Consider the following 12608-nt stretch of genomic DNA (forward strand, 5'->3'; position numbering starts at 1 on the left):
CAAAGCAAGAAATCGATCAAAGCCAGGCCAGCTCAAACCAGGCCGCTCTTCTTCGAATACGTAGCTTATCGATCGAAAGCCATGACAAACATGGCCTTGATAAAAGGGATGGTGGAGCTGGCCCTAATCGGCGTATCGGCCCTCACTAGTGTTGGTTTGTCCTGGACAGCATGGAAGCTGTACGAGAGAGAGATGAAGCCCTCCTCCACGAAGACGGGCACCCTCAAGACCTTGGCCGCCGGCGCGTCTGATCCTGTCATCGGCCGCGACGACGAGATTGACCGCATCATCTGCATCCTCTGCCGCCGGACCAAGAACTGCGCAGCGCTCGTCGGAGCGGCCGGTGTCGGCAAGACGGCCATCGTCGAAGGCCTGGCCCAGCGCATCGCTGCTGGGACGGTCCCGACGCGCTCGCCGGGGCCCGCGTGGTGGAGCTCGATGTCGGGGCGATGGTCGCGGGGACCCAGTGGCGCGGCATGTTCGAGCAGCGCTTGAAGAATGCCATCAAGTAGGCGGAGGATGCGGCCGGAAAACTGATCCTCTTCATAGACGAGATGCACATGCTTGTTGGTGCTGGTGACAGAGGCGGCACTGTGGACGCTGCCAACATCCTCAAGCCGGCGTTGGCCCGTGGTCGCATCCGTTGCATAGGTGCTACCACGTCGAAAGAGTACCGAAAATACATAGAAAGGGATGCGGCACTGGAGCGACGGTTCCAAAGGGTTGACGTCGATGAGCCGAGCGTCCAGGCGACCCTTGCCATCCTGCAGGGGTTGAAGCAGCCGTACCAAGATCACCATGGCCTGATAATTCAGGACGACGCTCTTGTTTCTGCTGCCCAGCTCGCTGACCGTTATATTACAGGTATGTTCGTCATGTGATTCAGAACTAGTTCGATTTACTTCCCTATAGGTTTCTGCATATTGAAGAGATCGTGGATTTTTATTGTTATCAGGCCGCCAATTTCCTGACAAAGCAATTGATCTAATGGACGAAGCATGCACTGCTGTGAAGTTGCATCAACCAAAAAAGGTGAAAAATAAGAAAACTAGCACTATAAATGCAGTGGAGGAGATAACCGTTGGTCCATGTCATATTGCACAGGTAAATTAGCATTCTTTGCAAACCGTATCCATGTGAGTAAGTTTCATTTGGTTCATGACATGTTCTATTGTTATATGAAGGTTGTGGGCTGATGGACTAAAATTCCGATCACTGCACTTGGCCGCGAGGAGGAGAAGTTCAGCCACCTAGTAGACAGATTGCATGAGAGAGTTGTTGAACAATATGAAGCAGTTAATTTAGTTGCGCAAGAAGTTCTACGTTCCAGGGTCGGCTTTGACGAATCTGGCCAACCAATTGGTGCGTTCCTCTTTTTGGGCCCGATTGGTGTTGGAAAGACAGAGCTTGCAAAAGCACTCGCCGAGAAGCTTTTTGACAACGAGAAGACGTTAGTCCGCTTTGACATGTCAGAATATGCTGATAGTGGATCCGTGTCGCGTCTCGTTGGAGGACTTGGAAGGTTTAACTTGTACACTCTTTGCACTTGTATTTCTTTCCCAAACTTCCTTCTTGTGCCTCACTTTTCTATTTGACTTTCTGAAGCTATAAGGAAGATGGACAACTTACCGAGAAAGTCAGGAGACAACCATATAGTGTCGTTCTTTTTGACAAGGTGGATAAGGCACATCCCTCAATTTTTAAGGTTCTCATTCAACTCCTCGATGATGGCACGTTGATTGATGGAAAGGATCGGAACGTATATTTCAAGGACACTATCATAATCATGAGCTCTAATCTTGGAGCAGAGAACCTATCAGCTGGAACGGCTGGAGAAAACATAGCCACTGCACGGGATCTTCTCATGAAACAGGTATGTGTATCCCAAACTGTCCCTTGTAAAGTACCTGTGGGCACGACCAACATATTTACTAGTGGGATCTTCTCATGAAACAGGTTGAGAAACGCCTTAAGCCTGATTTTATCAACAAACTGAGTGAAATTGTGATATTTGAGGCACTTTCTCATGACGAACTAAGGGAGATCGTGAAAATCCAGATGAAGAGTGTCGTTGCTATGGCCGCTAAGAAAGGCATCTCTCTGTTTGCAACAGATGCCGCCTTGGACGTCATTTGGTCAGAATCTCACGATACGGTAAGTACATGTTATTTTTACCAAATCAAATCATACAAATTTGCTTAGTCGTTTGAATGTCCCGCTTACGATGCATGCATGGGCTATGTATTGCAGGTGTATGGCGCAAGGCCTATTAAGAGGTGGATGAAGAAGAATGTGACGAGAGTTCTTGTGGACATGTTGGTCAATGGAGAAGCGTGTCAAGGCTCAATCATCTGCATCAATGCCACTGACGACAAGAAGGGGCTGAAGTAGCAGGAGGTGGCAGACTGAGGACAGCTAGAGCCTGCCGTTTGCATAGGCACGGACAGATTAGACCGAATTAATATGTGTGTCTTTAGTGATTCACCAAGCCCTTTTTTTAAGTGGTATTCATTACCCTCGCGAGCAGCGTCACACTCCTCAGCCCTGAGCCCGCGACGCTCCCCGGATCTTAAACAAAAGCCCAAACATTTTTTTATTTTAAAAAAAAGGAGGATGTACCTCCGGCCTCTGCATCTAGATGATGCATGCAGCCATCTATATCTATCTATCTATCTATCTATCTATCTATCTATATCTATATCTATTTATCTATCTATATCTATACCTCTACTAATTACAGACTCCCAAGAAATTCTCACGTTAATCAGTAATTAGGAGCCGTTAATCTGGTGGGGCCAAATTATTACAGTCTAGATCTTCCGATGACTCCTTCAAAGTACCCACGTTGAAAAAAAATAAACTCCAAATTATGAGACGTGTGATGTAGCAGATCTGAAGATTTAGTTTATAAAAAAACTGAAGATTGTTAGTTTATCAAAAGAAAAAATTGAAGATCGTTATAACTATTAGAAAAAGCAGATCGAAGATGCTCTTTGCCTGCGTCCTAGCCTCGCACGACTCTCCTTCATCTTCGTTAACCTAACAGAAAAATCTCATGTTCTCAAAAACTATAGGCAGCCCCTCTTCTAATATCTCAGGACTCAGCAAAGGAAACTAAATTTAGCCTTCAGATTTGATTTGGTAGCCACAAATCACCTCTCTTCCCTTGGCCCCAGTATTTTCTTCTGTCAATTCCACCACTACAGGATGCAATCTAAGCGTTACCTCTCACAATGGGCGGCGAATCTTGCCTCCTAAATCCTCCTCCAGTCAGTTCCTGTTATGGCAAGACAAGGCTGATTGTTTGCCTCCCCGTGTGTTCTGATTTTGATCTGGCGGCGAATCACGTCTCTCAGATCCTCCTCCGGTCGATTCCTGTTTTGTCATGGCAAGGCTGTTCGTTGATCCTCCTCTGGTCGATTCCTGTTATGCCATGGCAAGGCTGTTCGTTAGCATCTTTGTGTGTTCTGATTTTGTCCAGGAAAAGGCAGGTTGAAAAGAACACCATCGATGTAGTATTCCATTTGCTGCCTCCAAGCGCTCTACAACATGCGACGGCGAATTACAACGGCGGACGGCCATGGCGCCATGCAATGCCATTGATTAATATTTTTCGTTTTTACATGTCCTAGCCGCCCTCCTGTTCCCTCTCTTTTTCAATGATGTGCCCAGCCATGATCAGTGTCATGGGTATGCATGCAGTCGTGTCGGACACTGTTGTCGGCATATCAGATTGAAGTTGGAAGCGCAGGCGCGGAATTGCCAGCATGGATGGCCATAAGGCACACACTAATGCATCAGCAGTAAATTTTTTGTACCAGTCCATGCTGCAGTTTAGGCCAGATGAAGAGTTAGGCCCCAAGGAAGTAATACAACAAGCTTCCAGCGGCAAGGCGGTCTTGACGACAGTCGACACCATGACCATGATGAAAACCTGGGATAGCTTCAGTCAGTGCTGTCGTACATGATGGTTTGCACAACCTGCTTCCATCCAGTTCATTACGGAATGCAAGTCATGATTATTGTACATACATGTGGAGGTATGGGTCATCTGCACTGATGTACATGAATTTGATTGTACGTAGATTGATGTGCAGGATTCAATCTAAGCATTACCTCTCACAATCTAATCATGTTTCCTACTCCCTTCTTTCTCATATAAAATATTTGTATGTTTTTTCTGTTCATGAAAAGGCAGAGCCGATTATAACTATGATTTTTGAATTGGTCGTTGATTACATGGAGACAAGACTGGTGCTGCTTTTATAATTACAGCAGGCGTACACCATGATCACCAGAGACCAGACTCACAGGTTCATTTGTCCAAAAACCATGAGGGGTAGTGCTGTAGTCTGCCCATGCATGTTGCCAAGTGCAAGTTTCAGAAGAAATTACTCCTTTCCATATGGCCTGGTCTGGTCAGCCCAACTGGTATTTTGGTCAACGTTTCTGTTAACTTATCCACACTCTAATACGGGTGTTTGTGACCTCAAAGCTGCTGCAAAGCAAATAAAAGTGGCACTGTACTTTATAATAATTTCGTAGTGCTACAATGTAATAAGCACCTTAAAAGCATTTGTATCTGATGCTTTGGTCGTCATAGTTCGGAGCTACCATTCAGATTAGTGATCTTTAGATATCAACTATGTGTTTATATTTTCATGCGAGGGCCTTAGAAGCATTTTTGGCTCATGCTTTCGTTATCATATATATTTTTCTAAATATTCTAGACCTCCAGTTCAGTTCATGATTTTGCATTTCCTTCACTTTTGCAAACAGGTTAATTTTACAAAGAAGAACCATAAGTCTAAGAAATATGGAGGGATGGTCACATGGAAGATGAGCTTTAAGTATATATACCTTACCAAACTAACAGTAATTATGAGTAGCTCTTTTTGTCCAAAAATGTATAATTAGCTCGACGTTTCTGCAGGCATATTGATAGAAAAAAATACCATAGTTTTTGCTATTACATTGAGTTTTGTGTCGCTAAATTCAGGTATTTGCTAGAGATGCTCTACATCTTCATAAGTTATGGATATTTATTTAGCTGATGCACTGTCGATGGCACGTTGTGCTTCATAAAACCAGGTTGCGAGTGCAACATAATGCACAATTCATCAGCTTGGATCCTAACCTACATATTATTACCACTTCTTCTGAGCTCTGATTATTGTTTCCTCTTACCTTTGTGTTGTCTTGCTTCACCCATGAGCATATATCGTACATTAGTTTGACCATGGAGCCACTCAAAGTCTGATTGTATCTCATGATTCTTGAATTTGACGTCCTATTATGCACACTAAAATTATTGGTCTCTTTCTTACAAATGAGATTTTTGTGTGTTTATATATTACTTATTAATTTGCCATTTTGACTTTATTCGGAATATCTGTAAGGTAGTTTTCAAGAAGATTACCAACGTCGCACTGAATAATGCTATCATTATGATCAAAGATAAAATAATGTTACAACCAATTTTAAAGTTTGTAAGGTTCCGTAGGTGGCAAATTTAGATCACTCTTTATTATCTGATGATAGTTTTTCAAAACATTTGATGACTCGACATCTAAAGTCACACTGTTGCGGTATTTTAAATTAGGTCTCTAATTGCCAGCCCAACCATCCACTTTTTTAGGTTCAGCAAGCCCTAATGGTTTTTGATCCATATAAAATGGATTGATGAGTTTTTGAGTCCTAAGAAATCTGTATGTATACTCAGGTTTGGTTGTGTCTTTCCGATATGTTCTGCAAAGGTACAATATCTGCAAATAATCAGTTCTTTGTTCTGCAAAAGGCAATTTTTCCTTATATGGGTTTTGTGTTGCTTCATCTTTCCAAGCTACAGTCATTTGATGTACTTATAGAAGATTATTTTTACGTTGTTTGATACAGCCAGCTGTGTCATATAAATCAGTAATTAAGCATCTATGTAAAGTCATGACTTCATTGCCGGAATATTTTCTTCAGCTTTGTGTTTTCTGAATCCTATATATGATGTGTACCGTTTTTACATCATAACAATCCATTCTCATTCAACATCGCAACATTCATGCAGCTTATTTAAAAGAATAGGGCATATACCACTACATTTTTCCTTTCTAATTCCACGCCTCTACGAATTATGATTAGTACAAATGTTATGAATTAAAATCAGAAAATAATCTAGCCGTGCGAATGCACGGGTTGTCGACTACTATTATTAATTATTCATAAAGACCATACAAGGTGATACATCACTAAGTCTGAAGCCACCATCTTGGCAACGCTATTGCTACTCCTATCCCCTTTGATGAAGGCGTGCCGAATGTCCGGGCGTAATACCAAATAGACATCACACTAGGCCCCCAAGAAGACCCCAGGAGCTTTTTTTCAGCGCCGGCGGTCAAAAGCGGTCCCAGCCACACCCCCACGGGCTCGTCTTGCGCCGGTATTAGCGAAAACTACAGCCGGCGCTCGCAAGAGAAACCCAAAAAGCTGGGGTCAGCCGGGGGCGCCGGCACTACTTTTTGCATGCAAAACCCCACATGTCGGCCTCTGTCCTCACTCCCTCTCCTCTTTTCCTCACAGGCCCACCACGTGCACTCGGCGGCCAAGAACATCAGGGGGTGGAGAAACAAGCAAGCATGGCCGCACGAGGAAGGAGCAGAGCCACCCGTCGTCGATCCGCCGCCGTGACAAGTCCCATTCTACGTGCGGCCTCGGCACCGGGCGCGGAGGCCACGTGCGGCCCCGGCACCGGGCGCGGAGGCCACGGAGATGCAGCCGCGGAGCCGGGGCAGTGCTGCAGTCGAAGATGCAGCTGGCCACGGCCGGGCCGGATGGACGCTGGCGGAATAGCGTGCTCGCTGCGGGCAGCCTCCTCCGCTCCCCCGTCCGCGCTGCAGTACCAGGACGCCGCGCTCCAGTACCAGGACGCCGGCGAGCTCTGCCTCAGCCACCGCACCGATGCGGCGGGCGAGGCCGCCGCGTTCCGCCTCGAGAACTCCGAGCTCCGCAACGTCAACAACGACCTCGCCGGCCGCTTCTCCATGCTCGGCGGCAACCAGGCCTTCACCGTCGCGCTGGCCGAGCAGCTCCGCGGCCTCCACCTCGGGCAAATGCAGGTGCCGGTGCCGGTGCCGGTGCAGGCCGTGGTGTCTCCACCGGCGCTGGACGAGCTCCTCGTCGGCCCTGCCGTGGAGCCACCACTAGGCTGCGCGAACACGCCAGAGGACGGCCTCCTGCAAGCTGCAGCAGGGGGAGCTGGGCCACGCGGAGAGCAGGAGAAGCACGCAGGTGCAGCTCCAGCGGTGGCTCTTCCTCTTGGTCGACGTCGACGACGTCGCCTCCGACACTGCCTACAGCGGTGGCCCTTCGCCAACGGCGAATGGGGCGCTCCGGCGCTTGCGCGGACCTGCACAAGCTCGCGGAGTTCATGCTGTGGGCATCAGACGACCGCGTGATGCGCCACCAGAAGCTCCTCTATGTGCGACCAGGGAGGAGGCCGTCGCGTAGATCAGGGCCACCGTGCTCCCGCCGGCGGATCCTCGCACTTCCGCCGCTGCTCTCCTCGCCGGCGACCGTCCAGCTCGACCATCGTTGAAGCACCACCACGCCCACAACCTGTTTGGTTGAATGACAGGCAAGAGAAGACCAAAAGAAAGGAAAAAAGGCTATCGCCTGGGGGGATGGCTGGGAGAGTTTGCCCCCAAGAGTAAAAACTGTTGCCGGGGCAACCCCAGGACGGCGAAAAAACGCCTCCTGGAGGGCGCAACGAGTGGAGATGCCCTAACATCTAAAACCGGGTGTCCCATCGAAGCCACTATCTGGATTGAGTCTCACACCGATCTGACACACTCCCAGTGAGCACCGCACGCTACAAGGGCCGCCACCTCCATCTTCCCTCTGTCCATCCTCAGAGCAGAACTGATGCACCGACCTTGCCAGGCCTATCAACGCCACCATGATGCCAGACAGCTTCCTCCTCCTGCGCGAGTCCATCTCCACTGTTGCCGGGGATCCGCCGTCGGTCTTGCGGTAGAAGTAACACCGCTCCTCCTCTTGTCCCCTCTAGTCAGCTCGTGCTCCAAAATGATGCCTCCAGGAGGGACAACAGCATCGAAGGTGCCATCATCGTCCGATCCGGTAGACCCAGATCTAGGGTTTTCCCCAGAGCATCACGAGTGGGGCGCCATGACCTACAACAACGATGCCTCAAGAAGGGTACGACATCATAGACTCCGCCATGGTCCGCCATGACCGTAGTCGGCGCGATTTTCACCGAAAATCACGCCCCCCCCAATCTAGCAGCTGACTGAAACCGAACGGTGCTTCGCTGTGAAGACCAAAGCCGCCGTCGGCACACCGACAGGGAGCCTCCAGCCTCCCCTCACCGGTCCTCCACGCGCCACCTTGCCATGCCGGGGCGGATATGTATCGGACGCCTGATCCACGGCTTCCATCGCCCATCTCCAAGCATAGACTCCACCGAGGGGAAGAGCACCATGCCGGCTGTGGATCTAGCCACTGCCGCATAGGCAAGGGACGCCGCCCTATCCATCAATAATAAATGCTATTATTTATCTCCATGTTCATAATTATGTTTATGTTCCATGCTATAACTGCTATGGTTATCGAGTCTGCAATAACACGAGGCTCGGAGGAAGACTCATATGCACGTGTGGAATAATAAACGGAGAAATGTATTCCTAGTATCACCTCTAAGACTAGCTCAAGTGTTGCATGATGGTTCTATTTTCTTGATCATGGGCATGACTATGCCAGCAATTTTGAGGGCACAATGTTAGGAGAACACTTGTGTTGAATCGACCCGATTAATGTTATGCTATGAGATACATTCATCATAAGTTCATGGTTAATAACACAGAGATAGTTAACGTTTGCATAATTCCTTAGACCATGAGAGTATCGAGTTTCTTCATACTTGCTTCATGAACTTTGGGGTTTGTTTAACGTCATCCGTAAATGGCTGGCTATTACGGCGGCTTACGGGTTCATGGAAAAGTGTGTCAAGTAACTTGATAGCTCAAGATTGGGATTTGCACCTCCGACGATGGAGAGATATTCTCGGGCCCTCTCGGTGTTATGGTATCCATCATCGTCTGGCCAGACACAGTGTGATCTGATCACAGGGATGGCGGAACACGGAAACGAGAAAAGAGAGCAAAACCGGTAACGAGGTGACTAGCATAGTGGACGAGTTGTTTATCCATGGGGATGCAAGTAAATATCACCTCGGGTGTTTGAAATATATCGTGAAGCAACAGGAATAGCACACGGCAACTGGAGGTTCACTAGAATGTTTATTCGTGGGTATAGGGGTCAATATGGGTGTCCACGGCTCCGATGTTGATCATTGATCAGAAAGAGTTCCGGTCATGTCTATACTTCACCGAACCTATAGGGTCACACGCTTAAGGGTCATCTATCTGCTGAATACTAGACAAGGAGTCTGAGAAAATTCACCGAAAAAGTTTCGGAGTCAACGGAAAAGTTCCGGTGAGAGAACACCGGAATAGTTTCGGTAAAACCGAAAAGTTGTTTCGAGGTATACCATTAAGTCAAAATGGTTACGACACATGCCTGATAATTCTTGGAGGGTGCCAGTTTTATTCTGGAAACTTCCGGGAATTTTTCGGGATAAGAACTGGAAATGTTCCGAAGCAGCTGGAACCGTTGTAGTTGCATTTTGCTGAAGAAAAACATTGTTCTGGAATTGTTTCACAATGCATTCAAATTTTTTTTAGCAGGTATAGGAATTGTTCTAGGCACACAGAAATAATTTGGGATTTAATGGACGTAGAAAAATGTCTTCATGAATAGTTAAAGTGCTTTTTGGGTTACTTTATGGAAAGCCACCTTTAGGGCTTTCCCCAAAAGGCTTCTAGAAGAACTTGGGGATCAAGGAACCCCCTTTGGGGGGCCCTATGAAGGTGCGATGTTCAAGGGTGCAGCTCCTCCATGGAGCTCCACTTGTCATCCCTTTATGCCCTTTATGCCCTTTATGTGTGACATAAAATGTGGGCATTTTGGGTTTTTCATGTGCCCCTCCACCCCTTGGGTTTTCCTATAAATAGAGGTGGAGAGGTACTCTCCACACTCACTCTTTCTCACATACAAGTGCCATGCAATGATCTGTCTGCTCTCTCCCTCCCAGCGAAATAGTTTCGTAGAGCCGAAAGGCTGTCTGGATTCTGGTGGGAACTAGTTCTGAACGGCAAAGCCATGCATGATAGATGACACTATATATGTGCAACTCTGTAGAGAGATCATAGTTTCGGTCTTAGTTCGAGAGTGCCTCCTGAAGGGCTATCCATGTGACCGTCCGCGTTTCGAAGGTCCTCCCGAAGGGCTGTCCGAGTGACCGTCCGAGTTTCAAAGGTCCTCCCAAAGGGCTGTCTGCGACATCGTCCGAGCGACTGTCCGAGGGGCAGACGGGGGTATACATCCTCGCGGTTGGGAGGTTGGAAATCCTAGCTGCGGGGATCTGCACCGCCAGTCGTCATCGACTCTACTTTCGCTGCGCTACGAGTCGGTAACGAAAAGATCAAACCTTGTATGCAATCTTCATAGTGTTCCTGGGCTGGTGCGTAGGTCGGAATTTTTTTGTTTTCTGTCGCGTTACCCGACAGTTGATTTTTTTTAAAGATTATATGAGTCGATCTCCACTGTAATAATTCGGTCCCACGAGATTAATGGCTCGTAATTTCTAACCTGGAGTTATTTTTTTCCATGGTTATATGAGTCGGTCTCCATCGTAATAATTCGGTCCCACGAGATTAACGGGTCATAATTTCTAATTAACGTGGTAGTTTCTAGGGAGTCTCAAATTAGTATAGGTATAGATAGATATATAGATGGATATACTAAGCTACTTCCAAACGAAGAAAGGATTAAGACAAGGTGACGCAATATCGCCCATGCTATTCAATATAGTGGCGGATATGTTAGCTGTCATGATTGAACGTGCCAAGGTTGATGGCCAAATTGATGGAGTAGTGAATCTTCTTGTAGATGGTGGTCTCTCTATCATTCAATATGCCGACGATATGATTCTCTTCATGGATCATGACCTAGAGAAGGCGAGAAATCTGAAATTAATTTTATCAGCTTTTGAGCAACTCTCAGCTCTTAAGATAAACTTTTGTAAAAGTGAGTTGTTTTGTTTTGGCGAGGCTCAAGACGAGGCCCACCTGTACGCTGACCTGTTCGGGTGTGGGTTGGGCCAGTTTCCAATCACATATTTGGGGATACCGATACACTATCGGAGACTCACAAATGCTGAATGGAAACATGTCGATGAGAGACTACAAAAAAGGTTAAGCAGTTGGAAAGGTAAACTGCTATCTCTGGGCTGAAGATTGGTCCTCATAAACTCAGTACTAAGGAATATGGTACTATATATGGTTTCCTTTTTCCAACTACCGAAAGGAGTATTACATAAATTGGATTACTTCCGATCAAGATTCTTTTGGCAAGGGGATAGCGAAAAAACAAATATCGACCGGCTAAATGGAGTGTGGTTTGCCTTTCCAAAGACCAAAGCAGGTTGGGCATTCATGACCTTGAGGTTAAGAATATTGCCCTACTCGGAAAATGGTTGTTTAAGTTACCGACGGAAGGCTGGTTTTGGCCAACCCTCCCAAAGCGGAAGTATGGGGGCTCAAAGGCGGTATCTCAGGTATACTGGAAGCCTGGGGACTCTCACTTTTGGGCGGGTCTAATGACTACGAAGAAACATTTCTTCCGCTATGGATCCTTCTCGATTAAGGATGGCTCGGAGATTAGATTCTGGGAGATAAGTTGTTAGGCGATGCTACACTCCGGGAACAATATCCAGCTCTGTACAATATTGTACGTCACAAGTGTGATACTATTGCCACGGTTTTGGAATCATTTCTGCCAAATGTGACGCTCAAAAGAGATTTACTTGGAACCCGAATACAATCGTGGAACTCCCTAGTGCAGCGGTTGTCCACGGTGCAATTATCACAAGGACCGATGTATTTTGTTAGTAACCACATGGGAGTGGAAAATTCTCAGTAGAGTCTATATATAGAGCCTTGCTCCAATCCGATGTGCCAGTTGATAATAATAAGGAGATCTGGAAAGATGAAGATAACACTTAAGAATAAAATCTTTGCGTGGTATCTTCGTCGCAGAGTCATTCTTACTAAACATAACCTTATTAAGAGAAATTGGCATGGAAGTACGCAATGTGTTTTCTGACAGCATGATGAGACAATAAAACACTTGTTCTTCCAATGTAAATTGGCTCGTTCTATATGGTCAGTCATCCAAATAGCTTCTGCCTTGTATCCTCTTTTAGTGTTGCCAATATTTTTGGCAACTGGTTACATGGGATAGGTCACAAGTTTAGGATTCTTCTCAGGGTGAGAGTGCTTGCCGTTGTATGATCACTTTGGCTATGTAGAAATGATAAGGTTTTTAATAGTAAAAGTACTTCTCTTATGCAGGTTATCTACATATGTATGGTCATCTCTACAACGTGTGGAGAATAAAGACCTATTTACGGAGGTGTGTACATGATTGGAGGCTACGACGAGGGATACTTTTACCCAACATGGATGGTAGCATGATCTCAG

At 46.7% G+C, this 12608-nt stretch overlaps 1 pseudogene; it reads left to right on the forward strand.

Annotated features, from left to right (window-relative positions):
• Positions 1-449: 449 nt before the first annotated feature.
• LOC119296951 lies at positions 450-2391 on the forward strand (annotated as a pseudogene).
• The last annotated feature ends 10217 nt before the right edge of the window (positions 2392-12608 follow it).

The sequence above is a fragment of the Triticum dicoccoides genome, chromosome 5A (assembly GCF_002162155.2).
Source record: "Triticum dicoccoides isolate Atlit2015 ecotype Zavitan chromosome 5A, WEW_v2.0, whole genome shotgun sequence".
Classification (NCBI taxonomy): domain Eukaryota; kingdom Viridiplantae; phylum Streptophyta; class Magnoliopsida; order Poales; family Poaceae; genus Triticum; species Triticum dicoccoides.